At 44.8% G+C, this 13,671-nt stretch overlaps 1 long non-coding RNA gene across 1 annotated transcript in view; it reads right to left on the bottom strand.

Moving 5' to 3' along the window:
• The window catches only part of LOC128349281 (uncharacterized), a 28,853-nt gene extending 16,544 nt beyond the window's left edge, over positions 1 to 12,309 (bottom strand). Inside the window, exon 1 of the long non-coding RNA XR_008318700.1 lies at positions 10,911 to 12,309. This is a non-coding gene — a long non-coding RNA (uncharacterized LOC128349281). The remainder of the gene's footprint in view (positions 1 to 10,910) is intronic.
• Between the last annotated feature and the right edge of the window lie 1,362 nt (positions 12,310 to 13,671).

Genomic DNA, 13,671 nt, shown 5'->3' with positions numbered 1-13,671 from the left:
GCAAGGCATGAAGTCTGATTACTATGAAAAGAAGAAAAGGAAAGGAAAGGAAATGGGGGATGGGGGAACTTCAAAGACAGTAATTTATCAGCAAACCAGCAGAGCTCTTCTATGGGCTGACCTTGAATTTTTAGAAAAAGAACACAAAAACACAAAACAGTGAATAACAAAGGGAAGACAAATATCTGCTCTCTCTCTCTCTCTCTCTCTCTCTCTCTCACACACACACACACACACACACATACTTGGTGTGTGTGTGTGGATAGACAGATAGAAAGATAGATAGATAATTACCATAAAACTATAGTTTCACAATACATAGCAAAAGATGAATATCCAACACTACATGCAAGCAAAATAAAACCTTTTTTTTCTGAACGTCTGGGGCAAATAAAAAATGGTCAGATAACCAGATTCTTTTCTAAACATGTTTACACTGTCTAAAGGTTACTTAGGAAATTCTAAAACAATTAGAGGGCAATTCAATGAGGGCAGCATGCACAGCAGACTTCAGATTCCCTTCTGAAGTAATCCCCCCTTTCAAGAGGGTAGTGCACGCATAATTTCCCCTTGCTGGATTCTCATACCAAGGACCCAAGGATGTATGTGTGTGCGGTTCCCATTACAGGGTCGCAAGAACAGTCAGCTTTGACAGTGCAGATCATCCGTTGTGGAAGGTCTGGAAAGTGCTGGACGGGAAGGCAGAAATCCCTCAAAAAGTCTCCACCTCTCTCTTATTATTGACAGTCTTTATGTACCCTATTACCCCTGCAAACTTGGCAAAGAGGAACTTTTAATGTGGTGATTCTCTTTATTTAGCAGGGAGAGAGTAACTATCCATCCCCAACACAGTACTTCCAGTGACTGTTGCTGGTGTCTATCATGTTTCTTTTAGATTGTGAGCCCTTTGGGGACAGGGATCCATCTTACTCATTTATTTCTCTGTGTAAACTGCCCTGAGCCATATTTGGAAGAGCGGTATATACATTGGATAAATAAATAAATAAATAAAATTGTTAACTGTTCTATATAGGCTGAACCCTACGTACTCTAGTTACAATCCTCTGTGTTAGAAGTAGGCTTTCATGTTCCCTCCCCTACGTTTGAGATAGTTATATGGGGGGGTGCTACATTATATAAACTGCTGAAGAGGAGTTCCTAAGACAAACGGTGTAGAGATTCATTACAAAGGTGTCAGGAACTTGTGTCAACAAAAGATAAAAAGTAGACTGTGGGTTGACCATGAGGAAGTGGGTAATGCTGATTTTAATCAGTGGGCAGTGACTGACTTTCAGATCGTAGAGTGAAAATTAATAACAGTCACTTCAAGGACATTGCTGTTTTTATGCACAAGGGGAGTCTGGGGGACAAGAAGCCATTTAGGTGATGGGGGTGGGAATCCTAGATAACAGAATAAATATAGCAATAGAAGCTTGGTGCTCCTGCTTGTGCTTAACACTCTCCCTCTCTCTCTCTCTCTCTCTCTCTATATATATATATATGTTCTCCCAAGGGAAAAATGTGGTAATTAGATAACCATGATCATTAGAAGAGTTAGCATTTGTAGGAGCTAACAAAACAGCAAGCTGCTTGGCCTCTCCATGCAGTTAATCAAAACATCCTCCAAATTACAGATTGGGGTTCATGCAGGCTAATCCTCTCTCTGCATCTCATTTAACTTTGATTCCCCCACTGTCTCCATGCTAACCTTCATGCATTTCCTGCACTTGCTTCTCCTAGAATTGTAGGCTCTGCTTTTAGCATGTTTTCCCCTTTCATAAACACTGAAACTATACAATTGCACCCATGCACCATATCCAAGCATATTTCCATAAATTTGATGGCATTTGTCCCCAAAAATGGGGAGAAGGAAATCATTCTTATCCTAGAAGCCCTCTATAGGCATGGTAGGGAAGTATGAACTCCAGCTGCACCAACAAAATAACTTGACATGGACATATGTGTGGATGATGTACATGACCTTTCCCACCTGTCCTGAGGGGAGCATATCAAATTGTAGGTGTGGTGTGGGCACCCATGCATTCTGCCCTCCCACCACACCTACAGATTTGTTTACATAAGCATGTGAGTTGGCCCTGAGGAAACCATGTGAAAGAGCTGGTATCTAGATTTATGAGCTGGACAGGTTTAACTTTAACTAATTAGCAGACAAAATGAACAAAATGTCTCTGTGTATTAGTACACAGGTACAATAATCATTGCACAGGTACAATGGTGTGAATGCACCATTTGTTTAAAAAATTTAAAAAAAAACAGCAAAAGAAACAACAACCCAAAAACAATGTGGAGGAGGTACACAAAGAAGAAAAAGAGTTGAAAACTGGGCTTCAGGTTAATGAAGGGGAATTGATGTTTACCAGTGATAAAAGAACAGAGACTGAAGGCAAGTGAAAAGTCAAAGATTGCACACTAGTGCCATTACCTCACTAAAGGCCAGGGGTTCCAACACTGAGTCCTCATTTGAAATGAGGCTCCATTGCTTTCATACCCCCACCCCAGCCCACCCCACCCCCACTCCCCAAAAACCAAAAACTGTCACCAATAGCCAAAGAGCTTGGAAATATTATGTGGAAGGAAAGAAAACAGGTGTGCAGAAACAGGAGGAGAATACTTTTCCAGCCACAATGAAAGAAAGAGAAATAATGGAAGGTGGGAGGGAGGGAAAAGAGACCAACATAACCAAATAGGGAGAAAGGTGACACATAAAACAGAAAACTATCATTCCATCTATAATTTTGGCTAATATTTCTATAGAATGCTATGCTTAATCCCCTTTGCGTTTTAGCTGGAAAGCACTACTGACTGGATTATTATTGTGCTTGGCTACTCATTAGAGGCTCAGCTTGTGTGATAAAATACATCCTTGCAGTCTCTAGACCACTGCTTGAAGAACAGAGCAATCTTCAAGAATACAGAAGTTGGTGGTCTCTATACTAAATGTTCTGTTTTTTCTCAGTTTGGGATGGGAATGCACAAGTCGCAGTAGCATTTTCTTACCACTTTTCCTTCCTATGTGTCTAATATCATAATGAAAGTTTGCTTACCTCCTATATATGAGGCATCTGGCATCTCTGGAACCTATGCACTGTAGTGTATCCCTCTGGCATTACTTCTTTATTCTGTTTCAATTGTCCATCCAAGGACAAATGAATCCACTATGTTGCCTAAATCTACAATTTGCAACAAGAAGTCTTAGATATGGCTGGTTACGGTTATTAGGATCGGCTGTGCTACGTAAAGTGTTAACTACCTTTGGCTTCCCCTCCTGATGGTTAGCAGACTAGCAGGTCATTAACCACTGGAAATGACCAGTTTTTCTAAGAATTACATTCTAAGCTCCAGAATCTACACAGTTTACATAAACAACACGTCTTTTGTGGTTGGAAAGAGAAGATGGAGCATGTTTTGAACACTAGAATCAAACTTGTTTTATTCCAAAATATTGTAACCGTTTATCACAAATCTTCCATGAAGCGTTTCTTGTGTAAAAGAAGCCTTTTCATTCATTTTCATCAAGGCCAGTCACAGTAGCCTCGGCTTTCTAGCACTCCAGTCGTGGTTCTAGTCTTAAGGGTGGCCTTTAAGTGCAGGGGTGCAAACACAGCTGGTCACTGCTGGGAATAGACAGAATGCTGTTAAGGAGATTTTCAGTCTGACCCAGCAGGGCCCTTCTGTGAGTTATACAACCACAGCTCTTATGCACTTGCCACAGGGAAAAACTGACTATCTTTCATTCTTGGACTCCCCATTCTTGGGGAGTAGGAGGGCCTGAGAATGAAATAGTTGATGGATCAGAGTATTAGAAACATGAAAGTATTAGAAAGAATGAGGGTGGAACTAATAGCCCAGATTAGTTGATCCCCTTGGGCAGCAGGAGAATGTAGTAACCTCTGCAGATATCTTGATATTTGGATCAGCACTATAAAGTGTGTTAGGACATTGCTCCATGGAGAGGAGAGCTGGTCTTGTGGTAGCAAGCATAACTTGTCCCCTTAGCTAAGCAGGGTCTGCCCTGGTTGCATATGAATGGGAGACTTGATGGGTGAGCACTGTAAGATATCCCTCTCAGGGGATGGAGCCACTCTGGGAAGAGCATCTAGGTTCCAAGTTCCCTCCCCGGCATATCCAAGATAGGGCTGAAAGATATTCCTGCCTGCAACCTTGGAGAAGCCACTGCCAGTCTGTGTAGACAATACTCAGTGAGATGGACCTATGGTCTGACTCATATATGGCAGCTTCCTATGTTCCTATGTTGCTATGCTCTATATCCCATAGGAACATTGGAAGCTGCCTTACCCGGTGGACCACTGGTCCATCCAGCTGGCAGCAGTTCTCCAAGTTTTCAGGCAAAAGTCTTTCCCAGCCCTATCTGGAGATGCCAGGGATTGAACCTGGGACCTTCTGCATGCAAGGCAGATGCTCTTCCTCTGAGCTAGAGCCCCATCCCATACTTCAGGAGAAGGAAGCAAGTATAGCAAGAAATAGGATATGCCTGTGCAACCCTAACAGGTTTCTCCCTGTACTCCACTTAAACCATTGGTTCTCCAGAATTGTCAACTGACCAAACAAAGTGATCCAGCCTGCTCTTATCACAGCAGTTTGATTAGCAGTTTTACAGAAATGTGATTAGCAGAAATCAGCAAGTAAAGCTTTTCACATGTGAACAAATAAATCACCTGTCCATGTCTGCTGGATTCTAGTAGAAGTATTGCTGCAAGGGCGGCTTGAAAAGTTGGCAACCCTACTCTTTTCTGATCCTTTGTGCTCCAGAATCCACATGATGCCTTCCCAGTACTCTGGTCACATCTCATCTTCACTCATAGGAACATCAGAGTGTAATCCTTCATGCCTTTTCAAAAGGTTGTTGTTATTTATTTTTAGTGACATGGTTCACTCAGACACACTGAATCACTTTGTAGCGTTTTCAGAACTGTCATTTCAGCTGGATCAAGAAGTTTTCTGATCCACTTCAGCCATGCAAGCACATTCTTGTGATATTAGAATTCTTAGGAACTGTTTGTGGTTAGCTCTGAACTAGTGCTTTGCGCCAAATGGCTTCATATTTTCACTCGCATTACAGTGCTGTTGAAAGATTTGTGGAGCAGTATCTCATTATTTCAAGCTTGTTTGGACAAACCCTTTTATTGCTCTGTTTCCTTGTTCAGAAGAAGTAGGTAAGGTTTCTTTTAAAAAGCTTTCATTTCTGATGCATATAAAATGTAATGCCTTTGGTAGGCCTGCATAGTCTTGTCACCTCTGCAGTTCAGCCTTCTCATGTGGGATGAGAGAAAATATTTCATATATCTAGCAGCATATTATTGATCTGCAGTTATCTTAACAACTATAATTAAACTGTGCCAGCTCGTTTCTGTTAGCATTTTTTATTCTGAATCTGTGGAGAAACTTTATTCCTTTCATTTCTTGAAGAGTCTTACCAGGTTGGAGTTGCAAGTCTCGTAATGAATTTATAATCCCCTAATTCCCTTCACCCTCACTGCCATTCTTACAAGTACAGGAATGAAAACATATGCTGAAAAGGAGATGAAGAATTCTTTTCAAATGACAGGAAACTAGAGATGCGCATGAATCAGTTTTTGCTATTAGATTCGACCTCGCATTGAATTGCAAAAATTCAAATTGATTCATCAAAACAGCTGGCCATTTCTGGCTCAAATCAAATCAATTTTTAAAAAACCAAACCACCACAATTCACACATAAGAAGCAATAGGGAACTCGAATCACACCATTGCTCCCCATTGGTAGGTCCTAGGGACACCAAAGTGAGTTGTGTGGCAGGACATAATGGGTACTACTACCCAACCCACAAAATGGGCAAGCAGACAATTACCAAAAAAAAAAAATTTAACCTTTCCCAGAAATTCTCATAGGATCATGTGGGAGTTTCGGGGAAAGGTTAATTTTTTTCTTTTAAAAAATCACCGACCTGCCCATTTATTTTGTGGATTGGGTGGCAGGTAGCACCCACTACACCGTACCACCTAACCCACTTTGGTGTCCCTAGCACCTACCCATGGGGAACAATGGGGTGATTTGAGATCCCAATTGTTCCCTATGGGTGAAACAAGCAGAGTGCACACATTTTGAAACCCTGCCTTAAAAACCAGCATCGCAGAACAGAAGCACACACAGTCCCTCCCAACACAGGAAAAACACACATTTTGCTAAACACACAGTCCAAAGATGGCAAAAAAAAAGAAAAGAAAGAAAAAGAATCACTGACGGAGAATCCACTGCCAGCCACAGTGCCTGCATTGCAGCAACATCATTGGCACTCTTTGCTCTCTCTTCCACAATTATGACTCCATCCTTACTTGCAACAGCAACACTCTTAGCAGCCAGCAAGCATAGCCATAAGCTCAACCAGAATAACATCTTCTGCCACATTTTGACTGAGTGAATACACTGCCAGAGTAGTAGTCATGGCCTGATGGACCAAAGGTTCAACAAAAAACAAAGCTTACCATGAGAAGAACTCTTCTTTCTTCTCTTTTCCTCCAACATAAGCATAAAATCCCTACCTGCCAATGTCTCTATAACACCATGGCCCTGGTGCTGGGCCCTGGCTGACAGCCTGACACATGGGTCAGGGCACCAGTCCATATCTTATTATCAGCCATGGCGGTGGCATGTCTGTGTGTCTGCATGTGTCAGCAGCACTAACAGGCAGACTGTGACACATCTGGGTTTGGGGTTGGCCATGGTGGGGCGAGCTGCCAGTGGTGTGCAGTGTATTGGGCGTGACCATATGTCACTCAACCTCCATGGCCCGCTTGGGACAGCCCAGCAGGTGGAGGCTGGCCTTCAGAAATTCCAGTCTCTCCACCATGTCAGCATCCAAGCATGAGCTATGGGGTGTCACCACACCACTGGCCATGGACAACACCCTCATTCTCTGGAAGCTGGTTGGTGGGCACAATAAGAACCATCAGACAACTGCCAACAAGTCCGGTCAGACTTGGCAATGCGTTGCCCGCAACTGGATAGGCTCTGTCAGCACCTCCTGCAGGCACTGCAGCACACACTACTCAGCGCTGCTGCAGGGTTTGGTGGGCTCCTTATGTACCCCTGGCAAGGCACCAAGGCACCCCTCCATGAACTACCGGGTGGAATGCAGAGGCAAAACCTCTGGCTGACCTGGCCCTGCCAGGGACACCACACTGCTGAATTGGGAAGTGGTGGTAATGGTGCTGCTAGGGGTGGACAGGGGCACTAGCGGTACTCTCCTCCTGGTTGCACCCCAGCCCTCCACTGCTTGGCTAACTTCTCCAAATAGGAGGTCCCTCCACCAGGTCAGCTGGTCACGGTGACCAGGGCTTTGCCCTTCATCCTTGGATCAGATAGGCAGGACAAAATATGCTTTTCTGAGTTACCAAGGGTGTCCTGAGATGATCCACCACTCCAGTCCTCAGCCTACTTGCCAAGGCGATTCCTTCCTCAGTGCTCAGCATGGTCTGGAGCTCACCCATCATCTTCCTGAGGAGAAGAGCAGTGGGCAAAGTCTGGCTCAGGGTTGCTGCCTTGGCACAGAAGCCATTCATGGCAACAAAGACCAGCTTGAGTGCAAGACAATCTTGGACAGGAGCATAGGGATGTTTACAAAGTGAGTTTCGTGCACAGGCTCAGTGCTTGGGGATACCAGACCATGTATGGGCGCCATCTGCATGGTCATCATGGTGTTTCTGACCACACAAATAGTGCCCGCACATGCATGGACACCATGTGCATCCCAGGTGCCACACATGGCAGGAAGTTACATGCAGCAGCAGAGAGCAAGTAAGGACTTTCTCTCCTGTTTTTAAAGGATCACATTCCCTGCTTCCTGTGGCACTGAACTGGTTCGGACCTCGTCTGAAGCAGTTCAGTGCCAACCCAGTGCATGAACCTCAGTTTGTCTACATCTGTAAAGAAGCTTCCAGTCCATGTTGGACAGGTCACACATGTGGAAGCCACAACTCCTTGTCAGGGTGTGGATGGCCGACTCTTGCTCCTGAAGGCACCGGAGAAAGAGAAAAGTCCCTAACTGAGCTGACTGACTTGGTTGTAGAGTTGGCATTGGAATCTCCCAGACTGACAGTTCTGGGCAACTTTAACGTTCACTTTGGAACCAACTTGTCAGGATCAGCTCAGGAGTTCATATAGTGCCCATGACATCTATGGGCTTAGTTGTCTTGGGACCAACACATGTTGCTGGTCACACCCTTGATTTAGATTTTAGCTCTGACCAGGATGGTGTTCCATGGGGGGAGACCCCTGTAATTTCCCCGCTGTCATGAACAGACCAACATTTGGTTCATGTTGGACTTACAGCCACAACCCTCCTCTACAGAGGTGAAGGAGCTATTAGGATGGTCCGCCTGAAAAGGCTATTGGATCCAAAGGTTTCCAAGAAGACTTGGGAGGCTTTAAGGATGATTCTGCCAATGATTCTGTCAATGCCCTGGTTCAGACTTGGAATATTGAACTTGCTAGAGTGGTAGATATGATTGTCCCTAAGCACCCTCTCCAGATTGATTCTAAATTAGCCCCTTGATTTACAGAAGTACTACAGGGGCTGAAAAAGCAAGGTAGATGGCTAGAGAGCAAGTGGAGAAAGACTTGAGTTTGAATCTGACATTACCACACAGAGTGCATTTGAATATCTATGCTCTGTAGGCCTGTGCACGAACCATGGTTCGAGCAATGGTTCAGTGCCAAACCAGTTCAGACAAGGAATGTGACTCTGTTGATCCTATTGGATCTCTCTGCAGCATTTGATACCATTGACCATGCTAACCTTCTGGAGCGCCTAAAGGGCTTGAGAGTGTCAGACACTGCTTTGCTGTTGTTCCGATCCCACCTCTTGGGTAGATTCCAGATGGTGTCACTTGGGGATTGTTGCTCTTCAAAATGAGTCGTATTGTATGGGGTCCTACAGAGCTCCATTCTATCTCCAATGCTTTTTATTATCTACATGGAACTGCTAGGAGAGGTCATCAGGGGATTTGGTGCAGGGTGTTATCAATATGCTGATGACACCCAAATCTATTTCTCCATGTCTCCATTTTCTTCAACAGGAAATGGCCCAACTTCCCCAAATGCTGGCCTGGAGATGGATGAAGTAATGGGATGGATGAGGAAGAACAAACTGAAGCTGAACTCAAGCAAAATGGAGGTACTCATTGTGGGAGTTTGAAACTGAGGAAGTGGCTTAAATCTGCCTGTATTGGATGCAGTTACACTTCCCCAGAAAGAGCAGGTATGTAGTCAGGGAGTACCTTTGTACCCAAACCTCTCCCTCATTTCTCAGGTTGAGGCAGTGGCCAGGAGGGTTTTCTATCAACTTTGGTTGATATGCCAGCTATGTCCATTTCTGGAGATAAATTAGCTTAAAACAGTGGTGCATATGCTGGTAACATCCAGATTTGACTACTGCAGTGCACTCTACACTGGGCTGCCTTTGTACTGTACATAGTCTGGAAACTGCAGTTGGTACAGAATGCAGCAGCCAGGTTGGTCTCAGGGATTACCCAAAAAGATCATATTACACCCATTTTAAAAGAACTACATTGGTGGCCAATAAGTTCCTGGGTGAAATACAAAGTGCTGGTTATTACTAGGGATGTGCAATTCAATTCAACCTCGAATCAATTCAGATTCAATCCGAGGCAATTCACAGATTTGACCTCAAATTGAATTGCCCTCAAAATAGATAGCACAATTTGGGGTCAAAGAGAATCACCCCCGATTTGACCTGAATAAGTTCAGATTATTTGAGCGCCATTTTGAGGCCATTTTTGCTGGGGGGAAAGGTCTCAAAATGGCACCTTTTTCAGGGGAGAGCTGCTCTACGAGAGGGGTTTGTGGGTAGACCAGCCCTCCAGTCTGGACTTGGTGCATCTGCCCACCTCTGAGAACCAGTCTACCCAGTAGACCAATTCTCTGAGGCAGGATGATGTGTTACGTCCAGAGTGGAGGACTGGTCTACCTGCTGACCCCAATTGGGAGACCAGCTCTCCCTGGGAAAACAGTGCCATTTTTAGGGCCATTTTTCAGGAGAGGGTTGGTCTACCAATTGGGGTTGGCAGGTAGACCAGCCCTCTGCTCCAAACTTTGTGTGTGTCTGCCCACCTCAGAGGATTGGTCTACCCAATAGACCAGTTCTCCAAGGCAGGTGAAATATGGAGCAGAGGGCTGGTCTACCCACCCATCCCAATTGGTAGACCAGCTGTCCCCAGAAAAAAGCACCATTTTGAAGCCTGGTTTTCCAGCAAAATGGGCCTCAAAATAGCACTCAAATCACCCAAATCAATTCAGGGATTTGAGGACAATTTGTAGAGACAGTCGACCAAGCCAGCTGTTTTCGATGAATCAATTTGACGATTCTGCAATTCAATTCAAACTCAAATCAAATTGCAGAATCTGATTCATGCACAACACTAGTTATTACACCCCAGGGTAGTTATTACTTACCCTGAATGGCTTAGGTCCAACGTATTTAAGAGAATGCCTTCTTCTTCATGAGCCCCACCACCTATTAAGATCATCTGCGGAGGTCAGTTTGCAGTTGGCACCAGTTTGGTTGATATTGACTCAAAACCGGGCCTTTTCTAGGTTTTCCCCAGGACTTTAGAACACGCTTTCTAATGAAATTAGAGCCTTCCCTTCTCTGGGTGTTTTTAAGAAGGACCTGAAGACATATCTGTTTAGTCAGGCTTTTAGTTTATAATTTTAACATTCAGGTTTTAGAGTTTTTATCTGTACTTTAAACTGTTTTAATTGTGTTCATGTTTTAATCATTGTGTTTTTAGATTGTGAACCACCAAGAGACTTGCATATGGGGTGAAATAAAAATGTGTTTTATAAAACAAACAAACAAATAAATAGTTACCATCTTATAATCTTTACTTTGTCCATTGGAATTTCTCATTCTACATTAAACATCAGTAGGCTCCTATAAAGCAAATTAGAAATGACATGTCTGTGTTCAGAATAATTGTGCATATTAGTCCAAAGAGCAGCAAGCAAGCTATACATAGGGAATTTAGCTGATTTGCTGTGGGTAGAGAGAGAGAGAGAATAAAGCATTTGGTTAACTTAGTAAAATTTCCTCCCCTTTCCCAGCTTATTTCAGTCAGGCTGCAATAGTGGTCACCTATCTTTCCATGGATGGGTTTGGTGCAGAATGGAGCCACACACTGCCCAGTTGTTAGGGATCCTTCAAACAAACATAGGGCAGTGGTGGTCACCACCACCACTGCCCTCAGTCTGGAGCTAAGACCCAGGAAGAACCAGAATGACTTCCCCCTGGTCTTCCTCAGCCTCAGGTGAGGTACCGTCAACAGGGATGGGGAGGAAGATGGAGAGAGCAATCTGGCTGCTGGGCTAGCAGCCAATGATACCTCCTCCTCCGCTGCTATGAGAAGAGCTTCTTCAGTGACAGGGGACCCCCCCTCATATCTACCTCCGCCACCCAGGTGGCTATGTTGCATGAGCAGGTGACACCGCCAGATAGGTGAGCTGCGCATCTCTAGGGGGACGGCAGCTACTTGGGGAGTAGGCCTCTCTCACCACCTTCGCCCGCTGCAACCAGCAGCATCACCCCTTCCTCTGCCTGCCACTCTGCTCCTAGCTCTACTCTGCATCCTCAGGGACATCTTGTGAGTGCTAAATTAAAGCCCAAGCTCTGCTGGGTGGGAGAAGGAAATGCCTTTAGGAAGTGTGAGGCTGGGGGTGGTCTACTTATTATGCTTTGTATGTCACACACAGTGCTATCTATAGCACTGTAGCACACAAAAGGAAGCTAGAAAAATTAAATCCCCCCCAAATAAAGGAGCAGGCTTTATTTGGGGAGAAGACTTGTCTGGGGGGTAAGCAAGCAACAATGGGGTAAGTCTAAGGGAAGGGAGGATTATGTGGCCCAAGCTCCTACCTCTTCTACCCAGGCCTAGTACCTTCCTGCCTACCTACATAAATCTCTTCCCCCAAACTAGGCCCTATTTAGAACTCTGGGGGTCATCAATCTGGTATCTTCTTCTTTCAGCATCTTCAGCTGGAGTCTTTCTGACCAGGCTCTCCGGGCAATCTGGCCAAGCCAAGCACACTCTGGCACTCAACAGCTGGGAGAAGGGCAGATAGGGGCCAGCAGGTGGGCCGGCCACCAACCCCCCAAATCAGAAAAGAGCAGTGGGGCGGGGCAGGCAGGACAGCAACCAGTTCATTCACTAGAGTGCTGGTAACTTGGGGGCCAGGGGAGAAGCAGTTGGTATTGCAAAATAAAAATAAAACAGAGAGGGACATATAAGCCTCCCTCCCTCCCTCCCTCTCTCTCCCCACCAGTAGAGGACCAGCAGAGCAGTGTCTGCTGCAATGTTATTCAGCTCAGTGATTCAGCAGCAGGCAGCGGTCACAGCAGGCAGCAGGCATAACGGGCAGAGGGCACAGCAAGACAGCAGGTCCACTAAGGAAGCAGGCCCAGCATGTCCGGCAGAACAGCAGGTCCAACAGGGTAAGAGACCCAGCAGGGAAGGAGGCCCAGCAAAAGCAAGACAGCAGGTACAGCAAAGCAGCAAGGCAGATAGCTCTCTTCCTCCAGATCCTGAGCTAGGCACTGCCTGCCTGGGCTTAAAATAATCTTTTACACTCTCCATTTTGCTCCCCCTCCTTCATCCCTTCCCCCTCTCCAAAAAATGGGGAGTTGCCCTGACAACACTTGATTTGGAATGATAATAAGCCGATCAGAGGGAAGGAGATTGCAAGCCAATCAGAAGGCAGTAGCAGAAAACCAATCAGCAAGGCAGAAAAACAAATACACAAGCAGACAAAATGGCAGCCACCATAGACACTCAAACCTTAAAAATAGTTTGAACCAGTTTGCATCAAACCAGGTTCAATTTGGTTTGATCATGGACTGGCTGCCTTTCCTGAGGGCCAGGCCAGTTTGCAATCAAACTGGATGGACCAACCTAGTTCATGGCGAATCCAATAAATTTTTATATACCGCTTTTCAACAAAAGTTTCCAAAGCCGTTAACAAAGAGAAGTAAAAATAAATAAAGATGGCTCCCAGTCCACAAAGGGCTCACAATCTAAAAAGAAAAATAAGATAGATACCAGTAACAGCCACTGGAGATCTCTGTGCTGATCACTGTACTGGGGAGATCACTGTGCTGAGGATGGATAGGGTCAGTTGCTCTCCCCCTGATAAATAAAGAGAACTACCACTTTAAAAAGGCACCTCTTTGCTCAGTTAGCACACAACTGCATAGAATGTGCTTAACGCAACATCTAGGATACAGTCTACACTCCAGGATACAGCCTGAAGCACTTCTAAAATCTGCAGAAACCATTTGCACAGAGACTGCTGGGAATTCTTTTTAATTAGGATATATATCATGAGTGATGCCAGTTCTGAAATACTCCCCCAGGTTCAGAGAAGCTAACAGCTATACAGCCTAGGTTAATTTATTTCTTTTTAATGGGTTAACTAGCTGATTAAATGCAGAAGAGCTAATTGACCAAAAATGTAATCAGCCCTAATGTAATAGACATAGTAAAATATGGGAGGCATGGGGCTAAATCTCCTATACGATATAAGTTTCAGGGTATAGGTAGCATCATTCCTACCTTGTGAAGAGGGCACAAATGAACACC

The sequence above is a fragment of the Hemicordylus capensis genome, chromosome 3 (genome assembly GCF_027244095.1).
Source record: "Hemicordylus capensis ecotype Gifberg chromosome 3, rHemCap1.1.pri, whole genome shotgun sequence".
Classification (NCBI taxonomy): domain Eukaryota; kingdom Metazoa; phylum Chordata; class Lepidosauria; order Squamata; family Cordylidae; genus Hemicordylus; species Hemicordylus capensis.
Note: the sequence above shows the minus strand (reverse complement) of the source record. Positions and strands in the feature narration are given on the sequence as shown.